The sequence below is a fragment of the Lates calcarifer genome, linkage group LG20 (assembly GCF_001640805.2).
Source record: "Lates calcarifer isolate ASB-BC8 linkage group LG20, TLL_Latcal_v3, whole genome shotgun sequence".
Lineage (NCBI taxonomy): Eukaryota > Metazoa > Chordata > Actinopteri > Centropomidae > Lates > Lates calcarifer.
The window spans coordinates 2,742,274-2,755,200 of NC_066852.1; the positions used below are offsets into that span (position 1 = coordinate 2,742,274).

At 42.1% G+C, this 12,927-nt stretch overlaps 2 protein-coding genes and 18 non-coding genes across 20 annotated transcripts in view; 9 read left to right on the top strand and 11 right to left on the bottom strand.

Annotated features, from left to right (window-relative positions):
• Window positions 1-10,440, bottom strand: part of cldn2 (claudin 2) — a 22,207-nt gene extending 11,767 nt beyond the window's left edge. The window contains exons 1-2 of the mRNA XM_051078832.1: window positions 10,302-10,440; window positions 9,908-10,104 (exon numbers count right to left, since the gene is read on the bottom strand). The gene's annotated coding sequence lies outside the window, so the exon portion shown is untranslated. The remainder of the gene's footprint in view (window positions 1-9,907; window positions 10,105-10,301) is intronic.
• On the top strand, window positions 431-503 carry trnav-aac (transfer RNA valine (anticodon AAC)). The gene has a single exon. It is a non-coding gene; the product is annotated as a tRNA-Val (tRNA).
• On the top strand, window positions 1,920-1,992 carry trnav-aac (transfer RNA valine (anticodon AAC)). Its single transcript has one exon. It is a non-coding gene; the product is annotated as a tRNA-Val (tRNA).
• On the bottom strand, window positions 2,181-2,253 carry trnav-cac (transfer RNA valine (anticodon CAC)). Its single transcript has one exon. It is a non-coding gene; the product is annotated as a tRNA-Val (tRNA).
• Window positions 2,551-2,622, bottom strand: trnad-guc (transfer RNA aspartic acid (anticodon GUC)). The gene has a single exon. It is a non-coding gene; the product is annotated as a tRNA-Asp (tRNA).
• Window positions 3,472-3,544, top strand: trnav-aac (transfer RNA valine (anticodon AAC)). The gene has a single exon. It is a non-coding gene; the product is annotated as a tRNA-Val (tRNA).
• trnav-cac (transfer RNA valine (anticodon CAC)) lies at window positions 3,734-3,806 on the bottom strand. The gene has a single exon. It is a non-coding gene; the product is annotated as a tRNA-Val (tRNA).
• trnad-guc (transfer RNA aspartic acid (anticodon GUC)) lies at window positions 4,104-4,175 on the bottom strand. Its single transcript has one exon. It is a non-coding gene; the product is annotated as a tRNA-Asp (tRNA).
• On the top strand, window positions 5,025-5,097 carry trnav-aac (transfer RNA valine (anticodon AAC)). The gene has a single exon. It is a non-coding gene; the product is annotated as a tRNA-Val (tRNA).
• trnav-cac (transfer RNA valine (anticodon CAC)) lies at window positions 5,284-5,356 on the bottom strand. The gene has a single exon. It is a non-coding gene; the product is annotated as a tRNA-Val (tRNA).
• trnad-guc (transfer RNA aspartic acid (anticodon GUC)) lies at window positions 5,654-5,725 on the bottom strand. The gene has a single exon. It is a non-coding gene; the product is annotated as a tRNA-Asp (tRNA).
• trnav-aac (transfer RNA valine (anticodon AAC)) lies at window positions 6,575-6,647 on the top strand. The gene has a single exon. It is a non-coding gene; the product is annotated as a tRNA-Val (tRNA).
• On the bottom strand, window positions 6,835-6,907 carry trnav-cac (transfer RNA valine (anticodon CAC)). Its single transcript has one exon. It is a non-coding gene; the product is annotated as a tRNA-Val (tRNA).
• On the bottom strand, window positions 7,205-7,276 carry trnad-guc (transfer RNA aspartic acid (anticodon GUC)). The gene has a single exon. It is a non-coding gene; the product is annotated as a tRNA-Asp (tRNA).
• On the top strand, window positions 8,126-8,197 carry trnav-aac (transfer RNA valine (anticodon AAC)). The gene has a single exon. It is a non-coding gene; the product is annotated as a tRNA-Val (tRNA).
• trnav-aac (transfer RNA valine (anticodon AAC)) lies at window positions 8,678-8,750 on the top strand. Its single transcript has one exon. It is a non-coding gene; the product is annotated as a tRNA-Val (tRNA).
• On the bottom strand, window positions 8,946-9,018 carry trnav-cac (transfer RNA valine (anticodon CAC)). The gene has a single exon. It is a non-coding gene; the product is annotated as a tRNA-Val (tRNA).
• Window positions 9,316-9,387, bottom strand: trnad-guc (transfer RNA aspartic acid (anticodon GUC)). Its single transcript has one exon. It is a non-coding gene; the product is annotated as a tRNA-Asp (tRNA).
• Window positions 10,441-10,478: 38 nt separating the features above from the next.
• trnad-guc (transfer RNA aspartic acid (anticodon GUC)) lies at window positions 10,479-10,550 on the top strand. Its single transcript has one exon. It is a non-coding gene; the product is annotated as a tRNA-Asp (tRNA).
• A 1,266-nt stretch (window positions 10,551-11,816) lies between these two features.
• The window catches only part of clip2 (CAP-GLY domain containing linker protein 2), a 34,824-nt gene continuing 33,713 nt past the window's right edge, over window positions 11,817-12,927 (top strand). The window contains 1 exon segment of the mRNA XM_018693789.2: window positions 11,817-12,563. The gene's annotated coding sequence lies outside the window, so the exon portion shown is untranslated.

Below are 12,927 nucleotides of genomic sequence, written 5' to 3' on the forward strand. Positions count from 1 at the left end.
GTAAACACACTGTAAGAGTTAATGATTTTGGGTCAGAGATGAAACCAATTCAAGGATCTACAGTCAAGTTCAAATCATTAATCCAACCACCCAGTGCAGAGTTACAACAACCACAATGACGAGTGGCCAGTTATCGCGATTAGCATCCTGTTAGCATCACAACCACTCACACCTGACCTCATGTGACAACTCTAAAGACTGCCGTTACAACAGTCGTTAAAGTTGTAATCAACAAACCAAATGACATCAATGGCCTTGATAACGACCCCATGGAGGTTAGATACCTGAGATTTCCCTACCACCCAGTCAAAACTGAGGAAGCCTCTTGAATGGGAGATGAAACATCTTCAAGGATCTTCACCTGTAACAAGATCCAAATATTATTTTATTATGATATTTTATTTTCATGACTCTTGTTGGCCTTTGTGCAGTTTCCGTAGTGTAGTGGTTATCACGTTCGCCTAACACGCGAAAGGTCCCCGGTTCGAAACCGGGCGGAAACAAGAGTTTTTTTCAGTTCACACATGTTTCTGTCATCTGACTGACTATGACAGTAAACACACTGTAAGAGTTAATGATTTTGGATCAGAGATGAAACCAATTCAAGGATCTACAGTCAAGTTCAAATCATAATCTTAAGCCGTCAGATTCGATCATCACATGAGAGTGAAATCCATGTTCGGTCAACGGACTCGTACAACGGAAACTCACACGATCAGACCAGCACTGGGTCAAAGACACTGCGACCTCTGCACTCATTCGGGCTATTGTATTGAGAACATTAGCACGTATAAAAATCCTTTTCTTTGGCAAATATAGAAATGGTAATGATAGCTGAAGCCTTTTGTTATATTCATGTTAAAAGACTCTATAGATTGTTAGAATATACTTCAGTCAATCATTCTCACCTTGATACCTTAATAACAACATAATAGTTTTTCGAGGCCAAAAATATTTTTAAAACCTCAGTACAATTACTACCGTAGAAAAGAAGCATTACTCCCGTCGGGGAATCGAACCCGGTCTTCCGCGTGACAGGCGGAGATACTGTCCACTATACTAACGAGGAGTGGTGAAGGCCTGTCCTTGACCACATCCAACCACCCAGTGCAGAGTTACAACAACCACAATGACGAGTGGCCAGTTATCGCGATTGGCATCCTGTTAGCATCACAACCACTCACACCTGACCTCATGTGACAACTCTAAAGACTGCCGTTACAACAGTCGTTAAAGTTGTAATCAACAAACCAAATGACATCAATGGCCTTGATAACGACCCCATGGAGGTTAGATACCTGAGATTTCCCTACCACCCAGTCAAAACTGAGGAAGCCTCTTGAATGGGAGATGAAACATCTTCAAGGATCTTCACCTCGTAACAAGATCCAAATATTATTTTATTATGATATTTTATTTTCATGAAAACAAGAGTTTTTTCACTTCACTTCAGTTCACACATGTTTCTGTCATCTGACTGACTATGACAGTAAACACACTGTAAGAGTTAATGATTTTGGGTCAGAGATGAAACCAATTCAAGGATCTACAGTCAAGTTCAAATCATTAATCCAACCACCCAGTGCAGAGTTACAACAACCACAATGACGAGTGGCCAGTTATCGCGATTAGCATCCTGTTAGCATCACAACCACTCACACCTGACCTCATGTGACAACTCTAAAGACTGCCGTTACAACAGTCGTTAAAGTTGTAATCAACAAACCAAATGACATCAATGGCCTTGATAACGACCCCATGGAGGTTAGATACCTGAGATTTCCCTACCACCCAGTCAAAACTGAGGAAGCCTCTTGAATGGGAGATGAAACATCTTCAAGGATCTTCACCTGTAACAAGATCCAAATATTATTTTATTATGATATTTTATTTTCATGACTCTTGTTGGCCTTTGTGCAGTTTCCGTAGTGTAGTGGTTATCACGTTCGCCTAACACGCGAAAGGTCCCCGGTTCGAAACCGGGCGGAAACAAGAGTTTTTTTTTCAGTTCACACATGTTTCTGTCATCTGACTGACTATGACAGTAAACACACTGTAAGAGTTAATGATTTTGGATCAGAGATGAAACCAATTCAAGGATCTACAGTCAAGTTCAAATCATTAAATCTTAAAGCCGTCAGATTCGATCCCTTCATCAACATGGAGAGGTGGAAAATCCATGTTTCCGCCCGGTTTCGAACCGGGGACCTTTCGCGTGTGAGGCGAACGTGATAACCACTACACTACGGAAACTGCAACGGACGACAGCCCAGCACTGGGGTCAAAGACACTGCGACCTCTGCACTCATTCGGGCTATTGTATTGAGAACATTAGCACGTATAAAAATCCTTTTCTTTGGCAAATATAGAAATGGTAATGATAGCTGAAGCCTTTTGTTATATTCATGTTAAAAGACTCTATAGATTGTTAGAATATACTTCAGTCAATCATTCTCACCTTGATACCTTAATAACAACATAATAGTTTTTCGAGGGCCAAAAATATTTTTAAAACCTCAGTACAATTACTACCGTAGAAAAGAAGCATTACTCCCCGTCGGGGAATCGAACCCCGGTCTTCCGCGTGACAGGCGGAGATACTGTCCACTATACTAACGAGGAGTGGTGAAGGCCTGTCCTTGACCACATCCAACCACCCAGTGCAGAGTTACAACAACCACAATGACGAGTGGCCAGTTATCGCGATTGGCATCCTGTTAGCATCACAACCACTCACACCTGACCTCATGTGACAACTCTAAAGACTGCCGTTACAACAGTCGTTAAAGTTGTAATCAACAAACCAAATGACATCAATGGCCTTGATAACGACCCCATGGAGGTTAGATACCTGAGATTTCCCTACCACCCAGTCAAAACTGAGGAAGCCTCTTGAATGGGAGATGAAACATCTTCAAGGATCTTCACCTGTAACAAGATCCAAATATTATTTTATTATGATATTTTATTTTCATGAAAACAAGAGTTTTTTCACTTCACTTCAGTTCACACATGTTTCTGTCATCTGACTGACTCTGACAGTAAACACACTGTAAGAGTTAATGATTTTGGGTCAGAGATGAAACCAATTCAAGGATCTACAGTCAAGTTCAAATCATTAATCCAACCACCCAGTGCAGAGTTACAACAACCACAATGACGAGTGGCCAGTTATCGCGATTAGCATCCTGTTAGCATCACAACCACTCACACCTGACCTCATGTGACAACTCTAAAGACTGCCGTTACAACAGTCGTTAAAGTTGTAATCAACAAACCAAATGACATCAATGGCCTTGATAACGACCCCATGGAGGTTAGATACCTGAGATTTCCCTACCACCCAGTCAAAACTGAGGAAGCCTCTTGAATGGGAGATGAAACATCTTCAAGGATCTTCACCTGTAACAAGATCCAAATATTATTTTATTATGATATTTTATTTTCATGACTCTTGTTGGCCTTTGTGCAGTTTCCGTAGTGTAGTGGTTATCACGTTCGCCTAACACGCGAAAGGTCCCCGGTTCGAAACCGGGCGGAAACAAGAGTTTTTTTTTTCAGTTCACACATGTTTCTGTCATCTGACTGACTATGACAGTAAACACACTGTAAGAGTTAATGATTTTGGATCAGAGATGAAACCAATTCAAGGATCTACAGTCAAGTTCAAATCATTAAATCTTAAAGCCGTCAGATTCGATCCCTTCATCAACATGGAGAGGTGGAAAATCCATGTTTCCGCCCGGTTTCGAACCGGGGACCTTTCGCGTGTGAGGCGAACGTGATAACCACTACACTACGGAAACTGCAACGGACGACAGCCCAGCACTGGGGTCAAAGACACTGCGACCTCTGCACTCATTCGGGCTATTGTATTGAGAACATTAGCACGTATAAAAATCCTTTTCTTTGGCAAATATAGAAATGGTAATGATAGCTGAAGCCTTTTGTTATATTCATGTTAAAAGACTCTATAGATTGTTAGAATATACTTCAGTCAATCATTCTCACCTTGATACCTTAATAACAACATAATAGTTTTTCGAGGGCCAAAAATATTTTTAAAACCTCAGTACAATTACTACCGTAGAAAAGAAGCATTACTCCCCGTCGGGGAATCGAACCCCGGTCTTCCGCGTGACAGGCGGAGATACTGTCCACTATACTAACGAGGAGTGGTGAAGGCCTGTCCTTGACCACATCCAACCACCCAGTGCAGAGTTACAACAACCACAATGACGAGTGGCCAGTTATCGCGATTGGCATCCTGTTAGCATCACAACCACTCACACCTGACCTCATGTGACAACTCTAAAGACTGCCGTTACAACAGTCGTTAAAGTTGTAATCAACAAACCAAATGACATCAATGGCCTTGATAACGACCCCATGGAGGTTAGATACCTGAGATTTCCCTACCACCCAGTCAAAACTGAGGAAGCCTCTTGAATGGGAGATGAAACATCTTCAAGGATCTTCACCTCTAACAAGATCCAAATATTATTTTATTATGATATTTTATTTTCATGAAAACAAGAGTTTTTTCACTTCACTTCAGTTCACACATGTTTCTGTCATCTGACTGACTCTGACAGTAAACACACTGTAAGAGTTAATGATTTTGGGTCAGAGATGAAACCAATTCAAGGATCTACAGTCAAGTTCAAATCATTAATCCAACCACCCAGTGCAGAGTTACAACAACCACAATGACGAGTGGCCAGTTATCGCGATTAGCATCCTGTTAGCATCACAACCACTCACACCTGACCTCATGTGACAACTCTAAAGACTGCCGTTACAACAGTCGTTAAAGTTGTAATCAACAAACCAAATGACATCAATGGCCTTGATAACGACCCCATGGAGGTTAGATACCTGAGATTTCCCTACCACCCAGTCAAAACTGAGGAAGCCTCTTGAATGGGAGATGAAACATCTTCAAGGATCTTCACCTGTAACAAGATCCAAATATTATTTTATTATGATATTTTATTTTCATGACTCTTGTTGGCCTTTGTGCAGTTTCCGTAGTGTAGTGGTTATCACGTTCGCCTAACACGCGAAAGGTCCCCGGTTCGAAACCGGGCGGAAACAAGAGTTTTTTTCAGTTCACACATGTTTCTGTCATCTGACTGACTATGACAGTAAACACACTGTAAGAGTTAATGATTTTGGATCAGAGATGAAACCAATTCAAGGATCTACAGTCAAGTTCAAATCATTAAATCTTAAAGCCGTCAGATTCGATCCCTTCATCAACATGGAGAGGTGGAAAATCCATGTTTCCGCCCGGTTTCGAACCGGGGACCTTTCGCGTGTGAGGCGAACGTGATAACCACTACACTACGGAAACTGCAACGGACGACAGCCCAGCACTGGGGTCAAAGACACTGCGACCTCTGCACTCATTCGGGCTATTGTATTGAGAACATTAGCACGTATAAAAATCCTTTTCTTTGGCAAATATAGAAATGGTAATGATAGCTGAAGCCTTTTGTTATATTCATGTTAAAAGACTCTATAGATTGTTAGAATATACTTCAGTCAATCATTCTCACCTTGATACCTTAATAACAACATAATAGTTTTTCGAGGGCCAAAAATATTTTTAAAACCTCAGTACAATTACTACCGTAGAAAAGAAGCATTACTCCCCGTCGGGGAATCGAACCCCGGTCTTCCGCGTGACAGGCGGAGATACTGTCCACTATACTAACGAGGAGTGGTGAAGGCCTGTCCTTGACCACATCCAACCACCCAGTGCAGAGTTACAACAACCACAATGACGAGTGGCCAGTTATCGCGATTGGCATCCTGTTAGCATCACAACCACTCACACCTGACCTCATGTGACAACTCTAAAGACTGCCGTTACAACAGTCGTTAAAGTTGTAATCAACAAACCAAATGACATCAATGGCCTTGATAACGACCCCATGGAGGTTAGATACCTGAGATTTCCCTACCACCCAGTCAAAACTGAGGAAGCCTCTTGAATGGGAGATGAAACATCTTCAAGGATCTTCACCTCTAACAAGATCCAAATATTATTTTATTATGATATTTTATTTTCATGAAAACAAGAGTTTTTTCACTTCACTTCAGTTCACACATGTTTCTGTCATCTGACTGACTCTGACAGTAAACACACTGTAAGAGTTAATGATTTTGGGTCAGAGATGAAACCAATTCAAGGATCTACAGTCAAGTTCAAATCATTAATCCAACCACCCAGTGCAGAGTTACAACAACCACAATGACGAGTGGCCAGTTATCGCGATTAGCATCCTGTTAGCATCACAACCACTCACACCTGACCTCATGTGACAACTCTAAAGACTGCCGTTACAACAGTCGTTAAAGTTGTAATCAACAAACCAAATGACATCAATGGCCTTGATAACGACCCCATGGAGGTTAGATACCTGAGATTTCCCTACCACCCAGTCAAAACTGAGGAAGCCTCTTGAATGGGAGATGAAACATCTTCAAGGATCTTCACCTGTAACAAGATCCAAATATTATTTTATTATGATATTTTATTTTCATGACTCTTGTTGGCCTTTGTGCAGTTTCCGTAGTGTAGTGGTTATCACGTTCGCCTAACACGCGAAAGGTCCCCGGTTCGAAACCGGGCGGAAACAAGAGTTTTTTTTCAGTTCACACATGTTTCTGTCATCTGACTGACTATGACAGTAAACACACTGTAAGAGTTAATGATTTTGGATCAGAGATGAAACCAATTCAAGGATCTACAGTCAAGTTCAAATCATTAAATCTTAAAGCCGTCAGATTCGATCCCTTCATCAACATGGAGAGGTGGAAAATCCATGTTTCCGCCCGGTTTCGAACCGGGGACCTTTCGCGTGTGAGGCGAACGTGATAACCACTACACTACGGAAACTGCAACGGACGACAGCCCAGCACTGGGGTCAAAGACACTGCGACCTCTGCACTCATTCGGGCTATTGTATTGAGAACATTAGCACGTATAAAAATCCTTTTCTTTGGCAAATATAGAAATGGTAATGATAGCTGAAGCCTTTTGTTATATTCATGTTAAAAGACTCTATAGATTGTTAGAATATACTTCAGTCAATCATTCTCACCTTGATACCTTAATAACAACATAATAGTTTTTCGAGGGCCAAAAATATTTTTAAAACCTCAGTACAATTACTACCGTAGAAAAGAAGCATTACTCCCCGTCGGGGAATCGAACCCCGGTCTTCCGCGTGACAGGCGGAGATACTGTCCACTATACTAACGAGGAGTGGTGAAGGCCTGTCCTTGACCACATCCAACCACCCAGTGCAGAGTTACAACAACCACAATGACGAGTGGCCAGTTATCGCGATTGGCATCCTGTTAGCATCACAACCACTCACACCTGACCTCATGTGACAACTCTAAAGACTGCCGTTACAACAGTCGTTAAAGTTGTAATCAACAAACCAAATGACATCAATGGCCTTGATAACGACCCCATGGAGGTTAGATACCTGAGATTTCCCTACCACCCAGTCAAAACTGAGGAAGCCTCTTGAATGGGAGATGAAACATCTTCAAGGATCTTCACCTCTAACAAGATCCAAATATTATTTTATTATGATATTTTATTTTCATGAAAACAAGAGTTTTTTCACTTCACTTCAGTTCACACATGTTTCTGTCATCTGACTGACTCTGACAGTAAACACACTGTAAGAGTTAATGATTTTGGGTCAGAGATGAAACCAATTCAAGGATCTACAGTCAAGTTCAAATCATTAATCCAACCACCCAGTGCAGAGTTACAACAACCACAATGACGAGTGGCCAGTTATCGCGATTAGCATCCTGTTAGCATCACAACCACTCACACCTGACCTCATGTGACAACTCTAAAGACTGCCGTTACAACAGTCGTTAAAGTTGTAATCACCAAACCAAATGACATCAATGGCCTTGATAACGACCCCATGGAGGTTAGATACCTGAGATTTCCCTACCACCCAGTCAAAACTGAGGAAGCCTCTTGAATGGGAGATGAAACATCTTCAAGGATCTTCACCTGTAACAAGATCCAAATATTATTTTATTATGATATTTTATTTTCATGACTCTTGCTGGCCTTTGTGCAGTTTCTGTAGTGTAGTGGTTATCACGTTCGCCTAACACGCGAAAGGTCCCGGTTCGAAACCGGGCGGAAACAAGAGTTTTTTTCAGTTCACACATGTTTCTGTCATCTGACTGACTATGACAGTAAACACACTGTAAGAGTTAATGATTTTGGGTCAGAGATGAAACCAATTCAAGGATCTACAGTCAAGTTCAAATCATTAATCCAACCACCCAGTGCAGAGTTACAACAACCACAATGACGAGTGGCCAGTTATCGCGATTAGCATCCTGTTAGCATCACAACCACTCACACCTGACCTCATGTGACAACTCTAAAGACTGCCGTTACAACAGTCGTTAAAGTTGTAATCAACAAACCAAATGACATCAATGGCCTTGATAACGACCCCATGGAGGTTAGATACGTGAGATTTCCCTACCACCCAGTCAAAACTGAGGAAACCTCTTGAATGGGAGATGAAACATCTTCAAGGATCTTCACCTGTAACAAGATCCAAATATTATTTTATTATGATATTTTATTTTCATGACTCTTGTTGGCCTTTGTGCAGTTTCCGTAGTGTAGTGGTTATCACGTTCGCCTAACACGCGAAAGGTCCCCGGTTCGAAACCGGGCGGAAACAAGAGTTTTTTCACTTCACTTCAGTTCACACACGTTTCTGTCATCTGACTGACTATGACAGTAAACACACTGTAAGAGTTAATGATTTTGGGTCAGAGATGAAACCAATTCAAGGATCTACAGTCAAGTTCAAATCATTAAATCTTAAAGCCGTCAGATTCGATCCCTTCATCAACATGGAGAGGTGGAAAATCCATGTTTCCGCCCGGTTTCGAACCGGGGACCTTTCGCGTGTGAGGCGAACGTGATAACCACTACACTACGGAAACTGCAACGGACGACAGCCCAGCACTGGGGTCAAAGACACTGCGACCTCTGCACTCATTCGGGCTATTGTATTGAGAACATTAGCACGTATAAAAATCCTTTTCTTTGGCAAATATAGAAATGGTAATGATAGCTGAAGCCTTTTGTTATATTCATGTTAAAAGACTCTATAGATTGTTAGAATATACTTCAGTCAATCATTCTCACCTTGATACCTTAATAACAACATAATAGTTTTTCGAGGGCCAAAAATATTTTTAAAACCTCAGTACAATTACTACCGTAGAAAAGAAGCATTACTCCCCGTCGGGGAATCGAACCCCGGTCTTCCGCGTGACAGGCGGAGATACTGTCCACTATACTAACGAGGAGTGGTGAAGGCCTGTCCTTGACCACATCCAACCACCCAGTGCAGAGTTACAACAACCACAATGACGAGTGGCCAGTTATCGCGATTGGCATCCTGTTAGCATCACAACCACTCACACCTGACCTCATGTGACAACTCTAAAGACTGCCGTTACAACAGTCGTTAAAGTTGTAATCAACAAACCAAATGCCTTGATAACGACCCCATGGAGGTTAGATACCTGAGATTTCCCTACCACCCAGTCAAAACTGAGGAAGCCTCTTGAATGGGAGATGAAACATCTTCAAGGATCTACAACCAAGTCCAAATCATTAAATCTGACAGCCGTCAGATTTGATCTGTTTTTTTACCACCCTTTCCCACTCTGTCCCCCTGTGTCTGGCAACCACCCAGTGCAGAGTTATAACAACCACAACCACAAGTTTGCAAAACCCCAGTTGGAGATACTGTCCACTCTAGACAGACACCAGCTAGAACCTGAAGTTTCTCAAATAAAACACGCGTAGTTAGTTTGAACTCACGAGTCTATGAAGCTTGAGGGAAACACTGAAGGAATGGTGGATACAGGCTGCTGGTGGAGTTCAGTCAGACCGACATGGTGGACAGGTTTGGTTCAGTGCCACTGGTTCAGACCGAAGCTGAGACATCTGCTCCTCACCTGGTCCACGGAGAGTTACCTGTCCCTCTCTGTCTAATGAAGTCAAATGTCTCTCTCCTCCTTTAATCAATCAAAAAGCTCATTTATTAAATCATAATGAGGCAGTTTTAACTTTAGGTCTGAACTAAAACAAACACACTACAACACTGAGAGCTGTGCTAACACACTTATCGTGATTAGCATCCTGTTAGCATCACAATTTTTACAAACTACATAGAATTAGGAAATTATCAAAACACACACACACATATATTTACCTTCTGTAGACTGTAATAACTCCTAAACTAGCTGGTAAAACTCGCCATTAACCACATTTAAAGACATAATTAACATTATCGTAGCAACTTTCCATTTAGGAAAGTTCCAGAATTCGTTCCAGAATCGTGTGAAGTCTTCTGATTGGCTGAATGTGGTCACATGCTCGTCGTCACCTCTCCTCGTTAGTATAGTGGACAGTATCTCCGCCTGTCACGCGGAAGACCGGGGTTCGATTCCCCGACGGGGAGTACACCAACCGTTTTTATAAACTGTTCAAGATTTAATTACCACAACGACAGTTATATTACATCAGTGGATTATTGTTACTGACGCACACACACGTACGGAACATTTTATTGTCTCTAAAATCCTAAAGAAGTGACGGTTGCTCTTAGATCAATGGAGAGGAGAGGAAGTAAAAAGAAAAGTGGGAAACAGCGCCCCCACGAGCCTCAAAGTATTACTACAACCATACTACCATAGAAAGTAATAATTACTTTGCTTCCATGCACAATTCATTCTCTAATGGTGGTACTTACTGCTACAGTTGTAAGAAAATTTTTGCCACATTTTATTTTTTGTAGCTACCGCCACTTTTGTACGAGAATAAAAGTACAAAAAGCCTGGCTTTATAACAGTAATACTACACAACACTGATGTAGAAAAAAACATATCTACTTTGAAATCAGCATTAAAAAGAGACACAGCATGTCTATAAATAAAGAGCTGGCAACTTAGTAGATGAATAACAATATAGGTTACAATGTCTGAAATATCTGCAACGGAAACTGTAATGCACAACAAGAAGGAGCTGTTACTAGGATATAATAATACATCCATGGTAGGGGGTGGATCAGGTCAGTGTGTGCAGCGCAGCAGCAGAGGTCTCTGTTTCGCGGTACTACTGTCAAACTGGGGCACTCCCAAGGACCAGACACTCTGACCAATCCCAGGGTTTTTAAAGTCGACTTTTGGGCCCTCTAACCAATCCCAGTCTTTTAAATCCAGCCGGAAAAAGCCGAAGGTATCCATATGCAAGGTTTTAGCCCCACCCACAGTATCAGAGAAATATAATGAACCGCCCACGCGATTATTTGGATTCACGTGTAGACAGTGACCATAGAGTGGGAACTGATAGTTCGGCCCTGCCATTCTTCCACACATACACTATGGTTCAGAAATCGCAGATCTACCGGTAAGCCGTTTAAAGCTCGCCTATGGTCGGTCTCGAATAGAACCTCACACCAAACTGCGTTTAGAAATATCTCTATTTAATGTTTCTTTACTTATTGGCGAAAGTACTTGTACTTCAATGTAAATAGAGACCTTATTGTGGAACATTGGAAAGCACTATTCACTTCGGCATACGTGTAAGGTTTTAAACAGTACTCTATTTGTGTAAAATTTTGACTTTTGTAATTACAACGCAGATGTTTTCCGGGTAGGAATGTTCCGTCGAAAGCAGCTTTAGAACACATGGAGTCGCCCGGTAAATGTGGCGTTTTATTGCGGGAAAACATTGTTTTGTGGATTTTATAGATGCCGAATAAAAAGATAGTACCAATAATTGGAAACGGTAGTGACTCATCCTGTGTGAGTCATCTATGTTGACCGACAAGCAAGGGCGAGTTTAAAACCCCATAGTTTCAAACGCAGTACGTCACGGAGATGAGCTAGACTACTCTCATCTTTCCCACAGGAGGCTCTGCCTCCCAACCCCTTTGTTCAGTCTAGCCGGTGGGTTGAGTCAGAGGGAGGCTGTGCTAGCCCAACAAACCCATACCACTGTGGGAAACCCGTCAAGACCCAGGAGAGGCCGAAAACATATCTAAGGTTATCTCTAGGAGTCCAAACCGAGACTGATAGCGTGTTTAACCAGAGGCAGACAACAGAAAAGTTGGTATTGAGTGTTGCTGATGCTGCGTTTCATTTCGGAAACCGTCAGGAGCTGTGTGCCAGTGGTCGGATACTAAAACAACGATACATGTCGATTATCTTCTTGCTGCTGCTGCTTGAGCTATATCCAGAAAAATAATGAACCGGCAGGCTAACCACTGAACCGTCGCCGGTCTATTGCTGCTGATAGTGTGCAGTTGTTGCCATCATCCACTGATCCACGCTGGCTCTCCTTTCAGTTTCTGCTCAGCATCCATATTTGCATCCCAGGGAGTGGCAACCACTAATCCTCCTTATTCAGGCAAGAAATTGAAAGTTGGCCGGTTGTCGGACACCCCACGGACGCTTTAATTTCACACAGGAAGGTGAGTATTTCCCCCTATTTATGTGCTTTTTGTGGTATTTTTTGCTGGGTGGGACTCAGGGTTTCAGTGAAGGGCAGTCTGGACCACGTTGTCGCAGTAGCTACAACAATGGATCAAACTGGCGTTGTGTTACATTTTGGTTGAGGTGCGCATTATCATCCCAACGCTCTCATCCTGTTTTCACCAAAATCAGGTGTGGACTGGAAATTAAATTCAGGCCTATACACAGAGAGAGGATAGCTCAGGCTAAACCCCAGTAGCCGACACTCAGAGGCCTTTATTTTTCACTTAAGTCATTGAAAACCATCATTCTCGACATGTTTAACAGGACTGATTGCCCTAAAATGAATATGCCCGTTTTTCA